This window comes from Anopheles arabiensis, chromosome 2 (assembly GCF_016920715.1).
Source record: "Anopheles arabiensis isolate DONGOLA chromosome 2, AaraD3, whole genome shotgun sequence".
Taxonomy (NCBI): Eukaryota; Metazoa; Arthropoda; class Insecta; order Diptera; family Culicidae; genus Anopheles; species Anopheles arabiensis.
In genome coordinates, this window is record NC_053517.1 from 103,007,879 (window position 1) to 103,030,933 (window position 23,055).

Genomic DNA, 23,055 nt, shown 5'->3' on the forward strand with positions numbered 1-23,055 from the left:
GAGCGACCGACAGCACACTGTTCCGCCCGGTAAACGGCAAAGCGAACGAAACGCAGCGAAACGAACGGACAGGCGAAATCTTTTCATGGTCAGGATCAACCGTCGTCGTCGTCGTCGTCGTCGTCGGGTGGCGCGCCATGATTAGTCCCAGTTAAGGCTCTTTCTGACAGCTTATATAAATGGCTGCGAGACGCCAAAACGTCGGTTGTGACACCCCACCATCGCTGCACGACGCCAGTTGCTGCTAGAAAGCCGCCGTCCGCCACCGTACGATAAGCAAGATGAATATGGTCCAATGCTGATGGTTACGAAGTGCAAATGGTGCTGCTTCAAGGCCTAAATGGTGATGGAGCTACGGGCGGTGAACGGTGGCCTGCAAAAGGCGGACGGGCCAGTCCTAGCTGAGATATTGGATCTGTTTCGCTACGGTTTTGCGTCGGGGGACCCCTAACGATTGCTTCCGGCTAGCGGCGGGTTTTGGTCTTTGTTCTACGGAATGGAACAAAGAAGTTGGAAAAAATGGTCTAGCATATTTGACGGCTAGCATGAGCAATGGCGGTAAAAGACAAGACAAGCAACAAGGCTGTGTGGGAAATAGGTTGTAGCTGTAGTCTGTACTTTGGGTAAAATGGCTTGAATGATGGGTTGACTTGGAAAATGTCGCTACAAATTACGTACATCATGAGTCACAATTACTAATGGTTAGTAGTAATTATTACCGCTCTACACAGGCCGGACATTGCCGTTGTCTACGAGCTTGATTTTGATGTACTTCTATTAACTTACTTATTTGTATTTTATGACCTTCAAAATCCCAAAAAACTAGTAATGAATCTGTGGATCACTTCCTGGAAACGATCGTTCCCTACATAACGGACATAACTACTTAAAACGTCTTAAATAAACAAACCTACACCTTGTAACGCCTACCCCAAAACACTTACCAAAACCACTTACCAACAACAATGGGGCAAAGTTTAAAATCCTTATGCCCATGTTTGCGTAAAATGCTTCTGGAAGCATTCACCTTCCACCTTCGGCTCTCTTCCCATGGTCCATGCGCATCCTCGCCTCCTCCCCCCTAAATGGTAGCATAATTGAAAGTGCAAAATCCACCCGACAGTGCCCTGCTTACCTGTTGATTCCTGTGTGGTGTAAACGCGTACTACATTTACTCCCAAACCAACGTACAACCTCACACACACAGCTCAGCCGCGCCCCGGTGAAAGCTTTAATCTCCCGCCCTCTTCCAAAGCCGCACGCCGAGACCGCACCGACATTTTTTGTTCTCTTTCCTCATGCAAACATCAAAAGAATGTTTGCCACGCGGTTGCTTCCGCAACGTGGCTTAGCTGCCCCGGTGGCACGAGAGGGCACGAGTGGTTGTACTGCAGAGTGGCAGAGTTGTTGTTTTTTTTTTTGTTAGAAAACGCTTATACCACGGAAAAACATTATCACGCTTGATGAGAGAAGCGAGGGCCCAAGTTGTAGTTGAAAAGAAGCGAGCATGGATTGATGGGAGAGTAGGAGCTCTTCATTGCTGCCGGTCATACACATTGCATGGAGCTAAAAGAGTACTTGGTACAAACAGCCTTGTTCTACTTGTGCTCCGTTGTAACAGCTGTGACGGATGCATGGATGCTGTTGCGATATGTTTTTCACTGTTTCTTTTCTTGGTTCTTTCAATCAAAGAATGTGGTTGATTTAAAGCATAACAATTCTACTGAGTAGAGGGCATTTTTCTTTCGGTTTAGAACAGATTGATTGTATGACTTTAACGACTTTGAACACATTTCATATAAAAATATTTATACCAATTAGATATCAGCATACTGCTTTTCGGATATTCTCTAAGTTCAGTAAATCCATCCCTCACCTTTAACTATGCTAATGGAAACATTATTATTTTCATCGCTTTATTCATCACTTTCCCTCTGCCATACATTTTATACATTCTATTAAACTTGTGTGTTTTTTTTTGCTACTAGCGAAGAACAAAACGTTTATGCGTTCTTACAACACTTTAAAACTTCAACCACAGGGTTTTTTTGTTAAATCCACCTCGCTTGTTTGGCCATAGAAGTAGTCAAAGAAGTTGAGCACAGTAGTACATACTACGATGATGGAAAGAAAAGCGGAAAAGTAGCGTAACGAGTTGTGTCTAGTTTCAAATTGTCCACCTTTCCACTATCCAAAACGTGCAGCCGCATGACGAGAAGAAATAATGTGAAAGAAAAGAAGTCATATTGGAAAGCTCGTAGTATTAAGGGGAAAGAAAATAATAAACGAATTAAAACCGTCATTTTAAACATACCTATAATGCTGTGGGCGCCATACTGCATCAAATTTACTCCTCCTGTGGGGGTAACATTCCCCATCGTACATAGCCTCATCACCTGTAGAAAGAGAGAGAGAGAGAGAGAGAGAGAGAGAGAGAGAGAGAGAGAGAGAGAGAGAGGGAAAGCATCGTTAATCAAAACCTGTCTACTTCAAAACGACAACATTTCAACAACAAATCGCATCCCAGTAAATCACAACGCCCAACGGATATTTTCGTTTGACGCAGACATTGCTTAATGTTCCATATCGTGTTAGCCTCGGTTTTAGTCAGACCATCAAAACGTCCCCGTTCAAGGCTTTCCGGGTGATGTTTTTCGAATACCGTTCATTAGCAGGTACGTTCCATACATTCGTTCAGTCCGCGCGGGCCTAGGCTTTCCAAGGGGGAATGATCCCATTCCCTATAGACTTTTGGCTGCCTGTTGGCTATTTTCATTGCCATTAGCATTTATTTCCCCTCCCAGTAGGAAGAAATGAGCTGGAGCTGGAGTAGGAAAGTAGGGAAACGAAACGTCTGTCCTGGGTAATTCCAGGCCGCAGCAGGAAAACTCGCAACCAGTGTGTGCATATTAACCGAGCGTGCTACAATTGGATGCCACTGATGGGGGGAAACGGTTGATGGCGCTATGGAGGAGGTTTTTGTTTTTCACTTCAGCTTGGTGAGCCACTCTTTGCCAGCTTACCTGTGCCAGCAGATCACCATCATCATTGAAATTCATTTCCCCTGAGCAAGAGAAAGAGAGACACACACAAAGAGCAAAGAGCTTCCATTCGGATAAACCCCATGAAATCCGGTGCGCCGTGAAGCGAAAGGTTCCATAATAATCTGCCACGATAATTGTATCTACTTTTTAACAACCCTTTCTCTCGCTGGCCCCATTCCCGTGGGTAGGCTTTTCCAAATGCCCGCAGCAAAATCGACAACGTCCGACAACTTGGTGCGGTGCGTTACTTGAAGTGGAAAGCCTGGGTTTTTGGGAATGCCGCACGGGTTGGTTGGGGCAAGTGGCTTAACGCTTAACGTACCGGATCCTGTATGCCACCAAAAAAGGGGGGCATCGTATCTGATTTTAACATCGCCAAATGAAGCCAACTAGTGGTAGCGCAAAATTGTACGAGTGGTGCGTGGAACTGTTTCGCAACATAACCACAGAACGTAGGCACCACGTTTTTAAGCGCGCACCCGCGCGACCATAATGAACAGCTTTATTTGCAGCATATCCCGAAAGCGGTTGGAGAATGGATGGTATAATTCAGTGTAAATTTCACCCCAGCGCAGAATCGGAAATAATACGAATGGGTGAGATGTGCAAAAGGAATGAAATTACCAGGAGGAGTATAAAAATGCGCTACGATTTATGATGGAACAATGTAATATAATACGCGAGACCGAATGCAGGCCGTTGGGTTTTCGCGGTAATTGTAAATACTAGCACAAAAAGTTTTTATTGCGAGTTGGATGGGGGTATAATTTCATGAAATTTTTTTAATGTTAACAATATTTCCAGATTGATTTTCCGAGAATTACGTCAACGTTGGATGATTCTGTTGGTATCGGGTGCAAATAAAGATATCTTTTCACGTTCCCGTAGATTAAAATAGCAAACAAATGCGGCAATAATTTATGTGTTGCTTTTGTTATGGATGTCTATAACTCAAAAAGATTGAATTTCAATCAATTGTTGTTGCCAGATTCATATATTTAAATGTTTTTTGTTGGTTGTGTGTATTGCTTTACATTGAATTTCATGTTTTCGTGCCTTTGATCGATGCGAAAGTTACGATAGAGGAATATTTGTTTTCATTCTTCCCCATCATACTCTAATACAGCCTCAACCCTTCATTGTGTAGCCCTCTGCAGTATTTAATTGCTGTTCAATTAGGATACATGAGCGGGAGGAAAGCTTTTGTGATTTAATAATTGTACAATCCGATGTGCCAAGCTCTGTTATACAGGGTTTCCCACGATTGGTTGGTTCCCATCAATTTTTGGTGGGTTCCCATATTTTTTTGGTGTGTTCCCACGATTTTTTGGCCGTTTCCCAGATTTTTCTAGTCCAATTGTATTCATATCCAATGGGAAAATACCATTACATTATGGGAACGATTTTGTTAGTCCAATTGTATTGATATCCAATGGGAAAATACCAATAAATTATGGGAACGAACCAAAAATCTATTGGATACGATCAAAAAATCATGGGAACTGACCAGTAAATCCTGCGGAAACCCTGTAAACGCAAATTAATTTTAATAGCAAATCAGCATTTTACTCTTAAAGATAGTATCTACAAAATGAACAGGATTGTTTCAACGAACCTACACCACTGCCAATTAATGGTGGTGTAATGCAAGAGTTACACCGCACGAACGCTATCGCAACGTAGCAATTTATTAATGAAACACTCACCTACTTCGTCGAACGCCCTTAATTGCATATCATCAAAGGCGGGCCCCCGAGTGCAGGCTGGGCTTATTTCACTGTCAACATATCAATTAGGCAGGATCTCTTTATCAGCGTAATAACGCCCCCAGGTGGGACAGCAAAAAAAAAACGAAAGAAACAAAACACCCGGACCGGAGCATTACAGCATCGTAAACAAACAAGAACCACGACGCCATGCAACGCTTGGCATGGAACAGTATCGCAACAGACAGTAACCGAAGCTTTGCGTATGTTTTTTTTTTTCTCCAAATACATATATAAAACGATTTTATGGCAGCTAATAAGGGTCTGTGTCACTATCTCTTAGGGGCAGAGTAGAACCATTTTTTCGCTTGCTTGTTTTGCTCGCTGTCTCTGACGGCGAATTGTTGTAGCACACTTTGGATGCCCTTTTTTATTGTCTTGGAATATTGTTTGGCCTTCGCACGTCAGCTTCGTTCGTTACGGATAATCAAACCTTACTTTGGGCGCATTTATGTGTGTGTGTCTGTCCTGCGAATTTATCTCATTTCTGGTGCGGAGCAAAGGAACCTGCTCGATACACCTTCCAAGAAGGCATTTTAAGGCTTTGCGCCATCGCCCATTTCACCATTTCGTGGTAGATGATCGTACAGTATGCTGTTTATTTTCTTCGTGTGAGACGAAAACCCAACAACAAACTAGCAACCAGAGGAACGCTCATTCCAAGCGTTGCGTAAAGCTCTAGCCTGGTCGGTAGCCTGTTGGATAGGAAATCAAACAAACAAAAATTAATCACCTCGGTACCACCGACACTCGTGGCCAAGGTGGACGGAGGCCCAGAGTGGAAAAGTTTTTTCATCCAATAAAGCGCACGCCTTCGAAACTTAAATCCGTTTCGGTGGTGGTGGAGCCGTACACGGAAATAAAGAAAGCAAAAGTTTTCATACCCTTACTGGGGGGAGATTTCGTTGTTTGTCTGCTTTCTTTTGGGAAGGTGTGTGGGATGGTTTCTTTTTGTGTGATCAAGTGCTATGTGGGATATGCGTTTTGCAACCAGCGTCATGTGGCGTATTTTGCTGTGAAAGTTTATTTTTTGCTGTGGTTGGAAGGCTTTGGTGTGCATTTCATGGATCGCAAAACCGAATTGTAAGGCTTTTTTTAGGAAATATTCAACAAAGATGATGCCTTAGTAGTGTTTCACACACACACACACATTAATTAAAATATTGGGTCGATAATTTGTCTTGGTTAAGGTACAACAGTCACAAACAACGAACAAAAAAGGAGAAAAAAGATTGCAAGTAAGTATAAAATAGAAAATAAACAAAAAAGTTTATAAGTACGGATTAATATGTTAAACATGAAAAGAGAAAAGAGGAAAAAATATAACAACAAGACAATCTTTGAACGATTTAAATAAATGTTTAAAAAAATAATATAATACTCAAAACAAGAGTGAACAAGTAAAATAGTGAAAATAACTTCATTTTAAAACAATAAATAAAGAATAGAATTCCTATAAATACATCAACATCTTTCCCAAAATAACAATAAAAAAATCACTCACACAAGCTCACCTTTCTCAATCACGTTAGCGATTCACCTTCTTCAATCAATTTGCCAATTTCCTTCCGTCCCTGTATCACGCCGGGCCCTTTACCCTAACCCCGTCAATATGCGGTTCAGATCGATCTATCTGTTACCTAGCACACCCCCTTACCCCCCCCCCCCCTCCTGCTGCGTCCTTAAGAAGCAACAAACGCAAACACATACCCATTCACTTTACCGCTCAAATTCAATTGCATTTTCCAAATTTGACGCTGCCTTGCAGTCATCGTCTGCCGGTTTTCGTCATCGTGTCGAAAGGAAACATGGGAAAAAACAGGCAAATAAAAGAAGCGCACTCTACTTGCGGTTGCGACGACGTTGCGTCAATACAATTACCTTCGACAGGGCAAGAAGGTGTGGCATTACAGTAGAAAAGAGGTAAGTTGATAATGTTAAAGTTGTTTTGAGTTGATTGAATGAAGCTGATGTTTGGAAGGGAAATACAGCACGATTGATAGACGGAGTGTTTCCATTAAGGATGTGTCTAGCCTTACCCAACCAAGACACTGTTGTTACCAAAACGCTACAAAATATCAAAGTCATTCCATCAAAAAGTGTGTGTGTGTGCGCAATAACTGCCCATCCCCCGGGGCCGAGTGCTAATGTTGCAACATCAAAACTCATCCGCTCGTCCGAATGGTAGACTGAAGTAATCAATCTTCATCAGTCGATGCTTGCAGACAGGCACAGCAAGCGATGGCCCGTGCGCAAGGTGCCGCTGGGCTGGACACTGTACCGCAAACGGTCACCATCAATCATGCCCGGGACCTAATTTGCCGACCTCGGGTTTTCCAAATTTGCCGCTCACACTACGCAGAGGGAAAGGCCCTGTCGGACGGGAACGCGTAACAAGGACAGTTTTCCGCAAGCCTGCGGATGGATTGCGTCGCATCGTGATCGAAATGCAACGTGTACCATCAGTGCCATCGGTGCCCGTCCGGTTATGAGCATGTGGCAACACACACACACACACACACACACACACACACACACATTAGCCATACCTTTTTTGTCGTTTGATGTGCCTCGTCGCTTCGAATTGCTCGTGCAGCACACATTCCTATCGGCTCGAGTAGACGAACGGGGTTGGCATTTTGAACCGTGGATGCATTCCCGGTATTTCGAGTATTTATTCTTTTGGGCGTTGCATTTTGGGCAAAATCAAACGGCTGGATGACGCCGGGTAGCGGCGTCACGTACTGTAAACATTTACCCGACCGCTGCCGTACGTCCGCGGACGGCTTCTAATGAAAATTAAATCCTCTAATAATCTACACGGTTATGGTGCGCTTTGGGTGAAAGTACGACTTGGGCTCGGTGCAGAAGATGTACGCGTTGGAGTGATTTATTGAACGCGATAGTGCGTCGCGTGTTTGGACGTTTAATTTTGTTTGCTGTTTGACGAGCATCTCGTCAATTTCAAGTTTTATTTGAAATAGAAGAACCCGTTTTAGAACGTACCAATGTGTTTTAAGCTGTATTTTATTTGCTGTTTTATAGGTATAATTAGATGATAGTTAGTAAAATGTATTAAACGCTTTGAATGTTCTTAACCTTGCAACCATTACATTCCTAGTATAAAACAAATAAAGGTTGAATGTACATTAGTGTTGTTTCTCAATTGGAAAACCTTAAGATTGTCCAGCTATACGATTCCAATTCATACCATCTTTCAACAGGACATATTTTTACCTTTCAACTGAGCGAACGTGGACACGTGAATGAATACTTTCATCACCATCTACATTGATTACCACCGTCTTCCAACGAACTACAGCTCGGCAAAACGAAAACTTTTCAACTTTAAAAGCACCAACACGCCGGGAGAAAGATCCTTTCCCATTACCCATTGGTCTGGCTGGCAAACGAAACTTTGCCGTGATGGATTAACAGATGGAAAAACACTTGCAGCAAATTCCATCACACCGGCTACTTTCCAATTCACTCATCACACTTGCTCCTTTCCCTCCCTCCCACTGAATTGTCTAACAACTCATAAACGTCGAACGGAACTTCGTTTGTGCCGGACTTTGTGCGTCCTGCAGCGCGTCCTGCACTGATCTGGATGGCTGGAACTGGGGGCAAAAAGAAAGTATGAAATACGGGAGCAAAGCGTAAAATATTCACCACCCAGCGTGAGCGAACGATGCCCGTAAGTTTGTGCTGCATGGACTTCTTCTTGAGCACGTTTGATAAGACGGGCATCCCATCTTAGCGTTGTTTGGCGATTCTTTTCCATTAACATCGTTCCCTTTCTGTATTCTTGTTTTTTTTGCTGATACATTTTGCTACCCTCTATACTCTTACGATGAAACGAAACACAACGAAGTGCACGCGAAAAAAGGTAACCAATTTTTGTTGCAAATGAATATTCAAACTTTCAATGCTTTGAGGTGCGCGTTGGAGGGGTTTCCTTTTTTTGCTTTCAAAGAAACGATAAAAAGGGACAAAATGAAAAGGAATTAAATAACAGAAGAACATATTATGCTAGCTTATGGGAAAGGTAAGACGTTATCAAAGCCGTGGTGCAAGGTGACCGTAGCAAACGACCTGCACGTGTCGCAGTGGGATCGTATAATGTTACTCGCGTGCAATGAAATAAAGTGGCCCGGGTTCTTTTTCCTATAATAACGCTTTTCCATTGCAAACTTAACATTTTTTACTTCATTTTGTGACAAAAAATTGATTAAATAGCATTCCAATTGCCGACGGAGAATTTCAATCATCATTATTCCATTTCTTTGATTGATGCTCAATTTTTGGAGGTATTTCCTCTCTCTCTCTATATACACACACATAGACACACTATATGGCCACTCAATCATTGCTTATTTTACTTGCCGGAGCACGAAATGTGAGCCGCGCGGCCCATTGATCGACAGTAATTGAGTCTCCCGCGCTCGAATTCGAAACAATGCCGCCCGAAAATTGGTACCGATTTATCAAACCCGCGATGGGTAAAGAAGTCGAGTCATGTTCCATTGATTGACGAGTGTTTCGTATTATCTGATTATCTGCCGTCCGAGATATTTGTGATTTCGGAAGGACCGGGAGGCACCGTTTTAACTCCCATCGCTCCGAAACTTCCGCTCCCGCGCGCTCCCAACAACACAATGGGTCGTCTGGCAAGTCAAATAAATCATTCCCTACAGCTCACCAAAGTTTGGACGCTGTGGTTGTGCACCTCAATCAAGTACGACACATCGTGTTGGGCGTGCCCCGCGCACTGTATGCGATAGCTTTAATAAATAGTATAAATCAATACAAAAGTTAAACCCACCGCCACCAAACCGCCAACCGTGCGCTCCGGCCACAAGGTACTGTGGCGGTAGTTTGCGCAAGATGGATGACGCTCATCATCATCGTCTTCATCATCGTTTTCGATAATATTTTGCTCCTCATTTCCCTCGCTGTTTCTGGTTGGGTGCCGCCTTTCGTTGGAAATTAAATGAAGCACGAGAAAGTTAAGAAAAGCAATATTTCAAAGAATCGTTGCAGATGTCATTATGATGTTTTTATTTATTTGGTTGGCCAGACCATGAAATGATTTGTGTGTGTGTGTTTTTTTTAGGTCCTTGTCCTTCGCTCCCGGAAACTGTACCATGAAGTATCTTTGGAAAATGTTGCCGTTACATGTTGTTGTCAATGAGTAAATTGACATATATGCAAAAACATGTATTTCATGTTTTCCATGTTATGCAGTTACCCAGCAAACGACTTCACAAAACACCCGGTATGGGCTCAAAAAGTTCATATGAACTAATACCTACATCAATTAATTACTAATAGCAATTCTCATTGATTTCTTATATGATCTATGATATTGTTCTCTTATATTGAAAACTAACCCATTTAATGAATCAATAATCAGCATCAGCAGCACTTTGCTTAATCAACAAAATCAACACAATCTCTGCCCTGTCCTCCCCTTGTTTTCATCTATTCCTATCACTCGCTCATCCAATCATCAGCTATGTGTGCTGACAAGTATTGTGTGTATGTAGCAAATGGCAAATGCTTCGCAAAGCTCCTGTACACGAAAGTAATTGAAAATGTATTTTTAATTAAAACCAGTCACACTTGTTTGTACAAAAGTTTGATTAAATCGTTCGGCGGAGCGAAAGGGCCCATTTTCAAATCATTTCCACCCTACCGCTTATTTTTCCATAAAGCTCGCCCCCGATTGTGTCGATTGTTTTGTGCTATATTTTGCCCTGCTTTTTCCCCCCAAGTATGAAACTGTCTTGCAGAGTTTGTTCGTTGAATGGCCAAAATGGAAAGTGGTGACCATTGGGTGGCTGCCGGTACGATGCCCGATTTGGAAAAACACTCTTCACTTCACCTCTCCCTCTCTCGGTTCACGCGACCCAGCTGCAGTTGCAATTTGGTGTTGATGGTGTGTGTGTCTGTGTTTGCAGCGAGTGCAAGTAGCGAGAAAATTCCGCCGTAACCGTTTGCAGCTGAAATATTCAACTTTTGCTTGATAGCATAAAATAACCATTTTGATTATTCCTGCAATTGTGCGGGGAAGCGGGTGGATGGTGGAAAAATACCGAAATTTTATGGCCAAACGACCAGCAGCAGCGGCGGTGGCAGCACTGCCAATAGCAGTAACGAACGAAGCTTGGTTAACCGAGCCTGAAAACTCGTCCGGAGCAACCAAGCACAGCCGAGCGGTGCAGCCGAGTGGTTAAACGGGGCGCAAATGGCGCGGCTTCGGGTGTCGTTCTCGGCGCTCGGTGCAGGAAGAAATGGTCTTCTGGACCACCGTACTTTACGATTGCATTTGGAAAGTGTTTTGTTGCAAAATGGTTCAAAAGTGTTTGTACAGAAAAAAAAAACCTTCCCATTTCTTTTATGCATTTTGTGGGCAATGTAAGCAACACTTTTTCAATGTTTATTGATGGTTGTTTTGGGGCTGTGTATTCGAAAAGAAATTCCATTGCTTGAAAAATCTCTTTCTTTGGATCGTCACACGGAATGTGATGAAAGCGAGATCGGTAGAGCTCTTGCTATGAACATATTACATTCATTCTCCGAATAGTCTGTCTCGACGCGATTGCTTTATAGCATCGGAATTTTAATCTTCTAATTCAATCTAAAAGCAATAACTTCTTCATTGGTGCGTTTGACGCCAGCATAATCCACATCCTTCACACATAATAATCTAGGAAGCTTCCAAGCACAGTTCATTCGAAACCGATGCATTAAATAGCTAATAAAATAAGCTACCAGCACAACTACAAGCCTCATCAATCAGCCAACTTTCGAGCGAAACGCTGCCAAACCAACGCATTAACACAACCATTCAATAAAGCGGCTCGTGTAAGAAGAACGATTTTCGTCCACCCATGGAGGCGCCCGGTCGTTCATTAGCAAAACCCTCCAGCAAACAGCGCGGCCAGTACGCCGAAACTCGTGGCCCGAAAATGGGCAAATAAAACCATCATCATCGCGTAACATCGTGGTGGCCTGCTAAACATCACTTTACACTTCATTCTGGCCCGAACCGCCTGTTGCTGTGCAGATCCGTTCCATCCGGCCGACTTTTGGGTCGACTTTTCCGACTTCGGCCGCCTCCGCCTGCGAGCATTAGGCGGTGCGGTGTAATCATTGATGGGAGATTGGCAAAACTTGACTCGGGCCCAAGCAAGATGACTAATTTCCCGTAGGCCGAGCCGCACTGCTTCAATGAGACCGGGCCGCATTTAAGCGGCGAAACAGCGACAGTTGGCGAGAAAGTTTCACCATCGTCAAACTTTACAACTACCCCCGGTTGTTGTGGGTACATCCTATCGTAGTACAAAACCACCACTATCTCGATCGAAACCGATAAACTTTCCGCTTTCTGCAGCGCTCTCAAACATGTCTCCACTTCGCTTCTCCTACCTTGCACGGCGAGATCGAGATTGAGGACACAAAAGGCACCTTACGCCTATTCTTATTGGGTTCTGCGGAATCTTCTGCTGTACCGGTGCGTTACTGGTGCGTTAATATGCACGTTCTCGTTTAACCAGTCCGTCACAAGCGTCAGAGCAGCGCGCGGCTTGGACGTTTCTCGAGGACGTAACCTAATTGCAAAGTTTTACCGGCAAAGGATAGGCTGTGGGAAAAAGGGATAAAGTTTTTCTTCCTGGTCCGTAGCGTTTATCAGCATCCTGAGAGCATTTTTAGGACCGTTGCTTTAAGAGCATTCGTTCGTCGTTTGAGCAGAGACCGAGAGCGACAGGGTGATACATTGGAAAACGGTGTTGATCAATGTATATAGTCTAACAAGAATCTTAATGGAGATTCTGATAATTAAACTAAAATCCTGTTGTGGTATTTTTCATCTGTTTTGGGACTGTTTTTCTAATTTACTCAAAATTTTATTTTAAAAAATTGAACCCTGTAGATTATTAGTCTATTTTCAGTTTGATACACATTTACTAAAGGAATTTTAAAAAAATAAAAAAAATCCAAACAAAATAAAATCTAACTTTCTCTGCACCCTGTACGAACTGGGACAAAAAACACCACCGGAAAGAAACAAAGTGGATGTGAATGGATTAAAGCAAATGTTTCTTTCCCCACGCTTTCCCGGGTGTTTTCCAAGCTGGGGCAGTGGGAGTGCAATTTGTATTTTGTTGTTTAAATTTTGCTCTCCACCATTTTCTTCCATTCTACATCCCAGACCCACTTACTTACACCCAAACGAAAAGCAAAAAACTCCGCACCCCGAAGGGAAGACAACTGAAGTAAGAAATTTGTTGCCCATCCGACCCATTTCTCCTCCTCGCGGGGTGCCTGCCCCTATATATTCCCTACTGCGAATCCTCTCATCATTTCATTTCCATATTGATCCCATCATCACAAGGCCCCGAAATGTTGTTACTTCTTTCCTTTAAAACCAAAAAAGAGGACAGAAAAGTTGACCCGATTTCCGCACCCGAAGACTCTCACGGGGTTGTGTTAGCCCGTGTGGCCCGTCTAGGCCAGGGTGCGGGATTATTTTCGGTACCATTTGCGTTGTTGCCTAGTTAAAGTATTTTTAGCGCAGCGCTGAAGACAGCGCAAACTTCGTTGCTCTAGCAAGCCTACTTTGGTTTGGTATAAAATTTCAATACCGCCTTCTATTTTAGCATCCTTCCATGGGCTGAGCAAATTGAGCTTTTTCAACGCGCAAATGCATGAGCGAATGTGTGTATGTGTCGGTCGAGATATGTATATGCTAATGTAGAGGAAAATTATTATTTGTCCTCTTTCTCTCTCTCTTTGACGGTTGTTTGTTTCGATGTGAAATGCGTTTGTGCGTTTGTGACCCTGGGAGAAAGCTCGCTTGGTTTAGCATTTCCTCCCAATGGAGACGCCTGGTGCGTCTACGTTCGAGCGTGCTTACTTGCGTGCGTGCGTATGAAATTCGATATTTTTTCCAAAGAAATATGCCGCTATTGGTTGGCCATTATTTGCAGTGCCTATCATAGCGCCACTCGCATGTGAAATGATTGGGGGGGAAATGTTAAATTATGTAGACCTCATGCCCTACCGTACACACAAACTCACACTCACCATTCTTAGAGAGTTTCGTTAAAATTTGCCAACTCGCAACTGGTGTGTGTGTGTGTGTGTGTTTTTTTACAATTTATTTTCTCCTCTGCCTCTATCTTTTAGGCATAAATAACAACATCAGGTGCTTTTTCTACCCGGAAAATGGGGGTGCTTCAACCGGGTTTTGCTCTACACGTGTGCCAGCCAAGAACGTTCTCCGTTTAGCTTTCATGTGTGTGTTTGTGTGTGTGCCTGTATGCTTGTATTTTATTCCATACCGACTACACATATGGTTGGTGTTAAATTTATAGCCTTATGGTGTGCACAGCACAACACGACCCACTCGAATACCTGGGCTGCTTCGGAGAAACTAGGAGCGCCTGGTGCGAAAACGACCGGAAAACCGAAACTTTCCACAGCTTCATAGCCTTTGGCTAGTTTTCTTAAGGATATGTGATCCCCTGCATAAGACACCACCACCCAGCGAGCGGGTCGAGCAGTTGCCACCTTGTGCACCTTTTCCTTTTGCGGATAATAATAAGGAACGACGACGCCAGGATAATAAAACATAACATCTTTAATCTTTACCGGAGCTTACACACACCCGAAACGGCCCCGGGTTTGGCCCGCTGTCATGCCGGATAAGCCCGTCGGCTATGCGCGGATGTAAGTATAGGGTATTAAAACACAACAATCTCACAACAACAATGGGAGAGGACTGGGAGAGCGTCTTTGGTGAAGTTGAGCGGGGAGCGGGGTTTTGTGGATCTTTTATTCTACACCACGAGCACGAGCATATCAAAACCGAGGTGCTCTTGCTGTCTGTACAGGTTGAGACGAGCACGAGCTACCGAGCACAATGTAACCGGAGAACAATAAGGCCTCGCCTACCCACTTTGCAGTAGCAGCAGCAGTAGCATCCTCGACTGAGCCGTGCTGTGGGTAGATTGTTTTACATGTTACATCGCCCAACGTGCATGCATCATTTTATTCTGCCCTGGCGTATCATCATCCCCTCGCAAAAGGGGAGAGGATGTGCAAATAGGCATCCTAAATTTGCTTTGGTTCGAGGAAAATTACAATTGTTGGGTTCATTTTGTTTGCCTTTCATTTGCACATGTGCGCCCGGGCCCGTGCCGTGGCATTTTGGGCGAGCGTGGTTGGGCGGTATGACATTCAAGCTTGGGTGGATATTCTGAAATGTGGTAAAGTATGTGTGAAATGTATGGATATTGATATCGACATGACATTGAGCTTTGTTCGAATGGGTTCAAAATACACTAATGATGTAGTAAACTAATGTTTTTTTCTGATTATTTGTAAACCTTGTTCAACCATTGTTATTGCTACGTTATTGATTTACTATTGGAATTGACCTCTAGATGTAGTTTGTTCAAATTCAAATCAGAGCAAAAAAGCTTGTTAGAAAAGGTGATCATGCCTTTGTTCCTGCATCAATCAACTGAACGTACTAAACCAACATGATCGTGAATTAAAAACAAATTAGGATGTTCATTTGCCATGAAAAAACAAGCAATAATAGCAACCTTAAGTACACAGTTTCCTTACGCATCTTTCTCGAATGAAAGTCCGCCCCAACCAACCCTACCCCCTTCTTCAGTGCCATTGCATTAATCCACCACGAGCATTAAATAAATGATTTCGCTATTAAGGCCTTTTTTGCTGCTGCTGCTTCCTCCAACTCCATCAACCATTCGGCTGCAAGTCATTCCGATGAGTGGTATATAATTAGCCCATTAAACGATGCTTCCATCCATTCGTGCAGGAATTAATTACCCTCTCCCCGCGCCTCCCGCGTGCCTAGTGATGGCATCCGCCTTCACGGCACGTAATGTTCCGGCCCACTTTCTTTCCGGAAAGAGTGAGAAAGCCAGCCCCAAAGTGGAACGTCGTATTGCGTTGGGACAATCATGCCCGCTGGTGGAAGATAGTGATTTCTTCGAAGTTTGTCATATTAATAAAGCGGGGCATGTGTCACACATATTACATTTTGTGTGTCATCCATTGATAAGGGATGAGTGGCGTATGACTAAAGGATTGTTGTGAGTGGTTGCCGAGCCACTGTGTATAAGCAGTGAAAGGAAATGCTCACATAATAACATTTCTATTAAATTGCACCTTTCTATCGCATATGCACATAGCTGCTTCTGTTCCCGTAACATTCTGGAACCAATTAGCTGATAAATAGTGAAATTAATAACCGACCAACACCATCGATCGATCGATCGTTCGAGCTGGCCAAACGTTCAGCTTCATTTGCTACAGAAAAAGAGAGATGAGAGAGATGAGAGAGAGAGAGAATGGTGCTACCGAACGATGTTGATGGTGTGCCGAACGACCACCATTCAATGGCAATTTTGTAGCCATGGTGAAATGGAATTGAGCAGAAAGCCACTTCATTAGTAGCCAAGTGATCACTCGAAGTAAAATGTGCCTGTAGGCGACATTCGCTAAGTGGCACAAGCTGTTAGTGGCGGTAAAGTCACCAACTGTTGAGGTTATGGTACAATTTTATAGCCGATTTTTGTAGTAAAATGTTCAGTAATATTTACTTATTATGTTGAACGTGCTGGCATACAATATTCTAATAAGAAAAGGTAAGTTATCGATATTACAGCAGTTAGTTGAGTTAAGGAAATTAAGGCGCCTGAAAGTATGCAATCACAGGATTTTTTTAATGTGTTGTAAAATACCACCCAAAAAATAATAATTTTAATTCAAAACGTAATAATTTCTACCTCAAAAGTCCATTTCTATCGAACTGGACCCCAAAAATCCGACTTCAAACCTGTAAATATTTGCCCTCAATTGCACTTCCAAATGGAACCTATTGAGACAAAATATGTTTCATTGTTACACAAAATATTCTCAAAAAAACGTACAAATTGGCTTACTTTAATGTAAGAAATGGCGTTCTTTAAACACCATCGTGACTTGCAGAGACTCAACTTAAACGAGCATCATCTGGGCATCGGGCAGCAACCTCAGAACACCAGTTAATAACAACCAGAAACCACTCACAGAAACACCACCCAACACCACCACTAGAGTGGGGATGGTTGTAAAAATAAGCCACAGCTTCTTATTTTCTTTAAATTAAAATTATGAATCGATAATATAATTACACCTCCACGGCACGGCGGCTGCCGAGAGCTAAGCGAAAGAGGCAACCGGCGGCAGACCAAACGAACGGCAGCGTGTGGTGTTGTACGCTGTGCTGGCTGCTGGCTGCGTGGTCGGTCGCGTAGCGAAATTCAATTACGGGCTCTATTCGCCTACTCTGCGCTGGTCGCGGCGTAGCAAAACAACATCGCCCGTCCCGGACTGCCACAGGACGATGACGACGAGTCTCCGGGTTGGTCTCTTCCCGCCTGACAGCTGAGCGAAGGCGACGTGTGTGCTTTTGTTTTTGCGTACGCGCGCGCGCGCCAAAGTCTTCCACGATGCTCTCAAGAAAATGCACGCAGCAGAGTATGGTTGTTCGTTTTTCGCCCCTTTCCCCGTTTGTAGTGGGGTAGTGGCACTGACGAGAAAATATGCTCGTTTTGAAGAAGGTGGAAAAATAAAACCCATTCAAGCGGGGTTGGTCGGGCTTCACCAAATAAAACTCCACGTCGGGCGAAACGCTTTGTTATCTTTCGATTTTGTTGCGCCATCGCGGGGTGCCTGAACCTAACCGCAAGTTGTGTGTGAACGCTGCATGAAGAAAATCACATCACTGTTGCATCATCTGGTGCCCGGTGCCGGTTAGTGCGGGTTAGCTCGAAGACGGATCCACTGCAGGAGTGCTAGTAATTGCTTGCGTTCCTCGTCTGCTGGATCGTACCGAGTAGATGGTGGTTCCACCGTTGGAGGTGAAAACAACGGAGTTCAAAATTAGATTTCTTCCCTCTTTTTTTCAAACCCCTTTTTTGCTTCCCTTTTTGCATGTCGGGAAAGTCGATGCGAGATTTATACGTTCGCTGCTTTATGATGATGGATGAGAGTGTTGGAAGAATCATACGTGTTTTTATGTGTTTTCGTGTGCGTTATTTCAACCTCCACATGGGAATGAAATTCAATCAAACCGAAAAAAATATTAATAAAAGTTTTGCTTTCCACAGAACATAATTTCTCCTACAGGATTGTTGTGTGCAAATTTGTCATAACGGAATGAAATGGTTTTATGCGGGCAGCAAATAATTACTAAAACAGAGGAAAAAACACCCAACGAATCGGAATGTTAGCCGTCTGAGCTTGAGTATTTAAAAAGGCAAGCTCGAAGGTAGATTTTTTCCTCAACATCAACGACAAAAAGTGAGAACAAATCAACCAGATGCTTGTGCAAGAAAATAAAGGACCAGCAAAAACACAAACCTTTTGATGTGAAAGAAACATGGCACGAAGCGACTTTGTGTGCCGCTTGCTTTCGTCCGCTTCCAAACCGTACCAACCGGAGGCACAGGAAAAAAGGCAAACAAAATAAAACAACATTACCAGCATGAGATGAGAAAAATGTCAATTGAAAGTAACGATTGCGAAACGGTCCGGTGCGGACCAGACCCAGGCGCAACGGGAATGTGCCGAGTGCGAAAGCGAGAACCGTGAAGGAAAAATTATTCCCAAGTGCCATCTTACCGGACACACACAAACACATCTCCCAATGCCGACGGTTTAATTATTCGTAATGGTGGGAAAGCCAGCAAACAAAAAAAAACCAGGACGCCACACAAACACAAAGGTACAGCAGGAGGGAGGTAAATGACACGGTTGGCAGTTTTTCTTTTCGTATTTTGTCGTTGTTAGGGAGTTATTTTCTGTGCCACCCTATGGTTTCTCTCGGGTGTCATTCACGCCACGCTTTGGCCCCGGGGCTCCGTTGCTCGCAGTCCGACAGGGAAGTAAGAAATTAAATCCATTAATGATCACTTGCGGTGCATAACGAATGAAGCTGCTGGAGGTTGGTGAATGGGAATGGATGGCCATTGGAGCGACTGTTTGCTGTAGCGTCGTTTTTGTAGCACCGTTGATTTAGTGCTGGATGGTTTTGGACGCACAGGAGTTTAATGAGAACGAAAGCAATGGTCTGGATTGTTGGCTTGATTTTTAGGAATGTCAAAAATCCCCTTGAGTTGAAGGAATAGTTAGTAAGCGTCAGAGCATATAGAGGGAGCCACCACGAGAAGCGATAACGTGTTGAGCCTGGTAATGTCATGTTCATACTTCCGAACAATTAAATCAGGGATACGGCGATTGATTTATTTAAGTATAAAATCTAATAATATCTAACATTAAAAATTAATGTACTACATTTATGTACATTTTTCTTCAAAGACACTCAAAAGGGGCTTATGCATTATAATAAAAAGGTCAACCTCCCACTTTACCTGAAAATCCCTGAATTGCCCCGTTGGCTTCAACCCGTAAGCAGCTGAGAGCAACCTTATTAAATCTTAATCGAAGCAAATGGATGCCGCTTTAGGGCTAGAAGGCCTTCCCAACCTTCGACTTAGTGGCGCCGTGCCCCTTTCAAAATCTAAAAATTAAGTTATCTCTAAACTTATTTACCCGTAGTGTGTGTGTATTTGCGTGTGTGTGGATCACAAGTACTCTCAGAGGAAGCACTTTCGCAAATGAGGCCAATCTGCTGTCGCACCCGACAACGAACGACAAGGCGTACACGTGCGAGCACACTCCAAACACGATTGCGTATTGCTGATCATCCTCCACATCATCATCGTTATACTCGAGACGTTACGTTCACTCTACATTCAAATCTAATAAATCACATTTCTTTTTTGTTCCATATCCCTTTCTTTCTCTCTCTCCTCGCTCCGTAATACAAAGTCGTTGTTCTTGAGCATGTTTGCATATTTAAACAAAAAAAAACGGTTCTTCTCCTCGAACATCTGCATAGGGACCCCTTCCCCCTATGACACACGCAAAGGTGAGAGAAAACGCATCGCGCCACGCTGCAGATCGATCGTGCAGTGCTGCAGCAGATCGACGGCACTAAGAAGCCAACGACGAGACGTTCCATTCCTTTCCCAATAAGACGCTCTTCGTTAGCACTTGCATCCCTGCCAGTGGAAGGGGGACACGGGCCTGGAAGAACGAAATTGATTTTATGCAAATTGTTATTGCTGCAGCACTTCATTCCGAGCGCTGCGAGAAAAGTTGGCCCAGCAGTGTTTGGCAACTAGCCCGTTTGTGCTGCTGCTGCTGCTGCTAGTGCTGCTGCCGAAAAGGCTAAGGCAGGAAATGATTTTAGATAACAGTAATCAGAAAAATGATGCCGTTTTGGTGATTAAAATCTCCGGGCAAAGGCTCAAACTGTGGCCCTCAAGGTGTTGTAGCAAGGTGAAATATTGACGGGATAATGGATGTCGTTAGGATCTCTTCCACACCGACAACGCCGTCCGGCGTTTGGAATACGACCAGAGGATACATAGTCTAAAAGAGCGTGGAGTGGATGTGTTTTACTTTGTAGGAAAATGTCATCAGAAAGTTTATCTTGCATGTTCGCAGACCCCAGACCCTGTCCTGTGTCTACACCGGCGTCTGTGGGAGTTTGTGCTGTATGCACAAGAGTAATATTATTTCTAAACTTAACCGGTACTTCACCGTCCCATTCTGTACAAATTGGACCAGAACGAAGTCGAAAGCGCCGAGTCGCACGTATATGTACGTGTCACGCGTTGTCGAACGAATGAGTCGAAGAAAGAAATAAGAGGTGCTTCTGCTGCCTTCATTTATTTACGACACGCTACTCAAAGGGAGGAAACGCTCGTCAAACGACGAGTAAAGAAGAGCAGAGGGTATGGATCTGTTTGGTAGTATCCAATTTGAATAACGTACACACACTACCCAGACAGTGCTATCAGACATTCAAACATACACACACACACACACACACACACACACACACACACGTACGCTTGGAATTCTTATTGAGCATTTCGTACGAAAAGATCTAACGTGAGTTCGAAGTATCATTGAAGCGGGTCCGCTGATCCTCCCGGGCTCCATCGCCAATAACCTTCAAAATCAACTGAAAAGGAATCGAAGCAACCCACGCGTACCATGCCATCGAACCGAAACGTCAAACGCGAGGAAGAACGGAGCGAGAACACAACCGTCACAACACATGTGTCTGGCTGGCGTGCGGATGGAAGGATGTGTGTGGCTTTTCGTTCCAATCAGAGTTGAATTCAAGCGAACTTTAGCGTCGATAACCCACCCGAAGAACCAACTTGAAGACATACAGAGTGTGCTTTTTTGCATACACAAGAAAAACACAACACGCTGCGAAGAGAAGCGCACTCGGTAAGAGGCACGAGAACCAATCTTCTTGGTTTAATTATTTCCCCCAACCCCCGATGAGACGGGGGGGTTTTTGCGGTACGTTATTGTCAACTTACTGCCTTTTATGAAAAGTTGCCTCCATTTGCAGGGTGCGGTTGGGCCAGTCGGGATGTTTTGTGCGCCGCTGCTATCACGCCTGGTGTAGGAGCTTGTGGAACAGCAGCTTGGCCACCGTGCCCCAGCCGCCTGCGCGCGTATGCTCTTCCGAGGTGGTCGTTGCGGTGGCGGCGACACTACACGACCCGGCACAGACACACTTGATCCACGTCCTTAGGCAGGCAGTCCAGCGTGGTGATGGTGGTGGTGGTGATGATGCTGACGAAGGAGGGACTGACGTTGGGGAAGGGCTGCCATCCTCCCGTTTGCGTCGATGCTTGCGGAGCCGGGCCACCAACCGTTGGGAGAATATTTGGCACACATTTCGGCAACCGTCCGAGGCAAACAGTAGAAAGATAAACATTGTCCCGTTTACCTTCCAGCCAAGGGGGGAGTGGAGTCAAGAAGGGTGGGTGAACAAACACCGCTTAAGCAAACGCAGGCAAAACCGGGTCTGATGGATAATTTGACACTGTGTTTAATTTTTCTCTCCCTCACACACACACACACACACACTTCTTATCACGTTGATGGTTTGCCCTCCCAACGGGGAGAAAGAACTTTTGTGTGTCCTGAACTTTGACCCAACTTCTGGAAGGACACTTCAACGTAAGAATTGACTACGGCATGATCGTTCCACACTCCGCACCGGAGTTGATGTCCTTCACATGTTGAAGCACTTGGTTTTTAAAGGTCACGTTTATCACACACACACACGCACACACACTTTAACCACCCAACAGGCAGGCACGTCTGTTCCGTTCGGGCGCGGGGTGTAGGTTAAAATTTTGGTGCTGCGAGGCAAACAAACAAACAAAAAAACAGCACGCCAATCCCAGCACAGCAGCAAACGTCTCTCATCCGTTCTGGGCTATTTCTCAAACTCGAATGGTTGCGTCACACAGCGTGACACCGTCGCGCGGATCCATACGGCGGTTCGTGTCCGTCCGTGCGCTCTGCTGTGTGATGGCGGATGTTGCGAAACATGATGGCCGATGGCGGTGGAAGTTTTCCGGTGAACTTTGAATGAACCCAACCGGCCGCCAGAGCAGAGAGTGGGGCCTTGATCACTCTCTCGCTCCTGGTTCCGGTTCTCGTGGCGTTCGTAGCAGCGTTCGGATGAACTCCACGTTTAATAGAGCTCATCAATTTGCGTAGCGCTTCCTACAAGTGGTGGCTGATCTCGCCACCGGAAAGCACGTGCATGCAAAGCTGTATTGCCGGCGCAGGAGAAACGGTCGAGCGCGTGCGCGTGTTTATGTTTTGACTGGTCCTTTGAACCTGAACTCTGGAATACACATACACACTCGCACACACATATGGAGACGCCACAATCGAATGTCTGAAGCTTTGTTCCTTGGTGTGCTTCGTTATCTTTGACCCTACAGTGTCCCCCTCTCTCCCCAACCAACAACAACAACAAAAAAGGTAACGAAAAGCATCCAGAGCCCATCTCAAAGCCCGTTATGGGCAAAGATTATGGGTTATGTTGAACATCCAGCATGGTGGCGCGATAAAAGCGGTCGCCCCGTCGTATCTCTCTGACAGCTTCGCACCGGAAGTAATGTGATTTACTTTTATGACACGTACGCACCTTATCATATGGCCTAAATGGGCTATTTTGTCATTTTTTATCGTAATTTGATGAGGGTTTGGTGGGTTGGGGGAACCACGTGCGGCAACCCAATGCCGCACGGAAAGCTGTTCCGTGC

General features: G+C 44.4%; 1 long non-coding RNA gene across 1 annotated transcript; it reads right to left on the reverse strand.

Annotated features, from left to right (window-relative positions):
• Positions 1–1,877: 1,877 nt before the first annotated feature.
• LOC120897166 lies at positions 1,878–22,299 on the reverse strand. Its single transcript, XR_005738503.1, has 3 exons — positions 21,304–22,299; positions 2,315–2,396; positions 1,878–2,187 (listed from the first exon to the last, which is right to left on the reverse strand). It is a non-coding gene; the product is annotated as an uncharacterized LOC120897166 (long non-coding RNA).
• Positions 22,300–23,055: the final 756 nt, after the last annotated feature.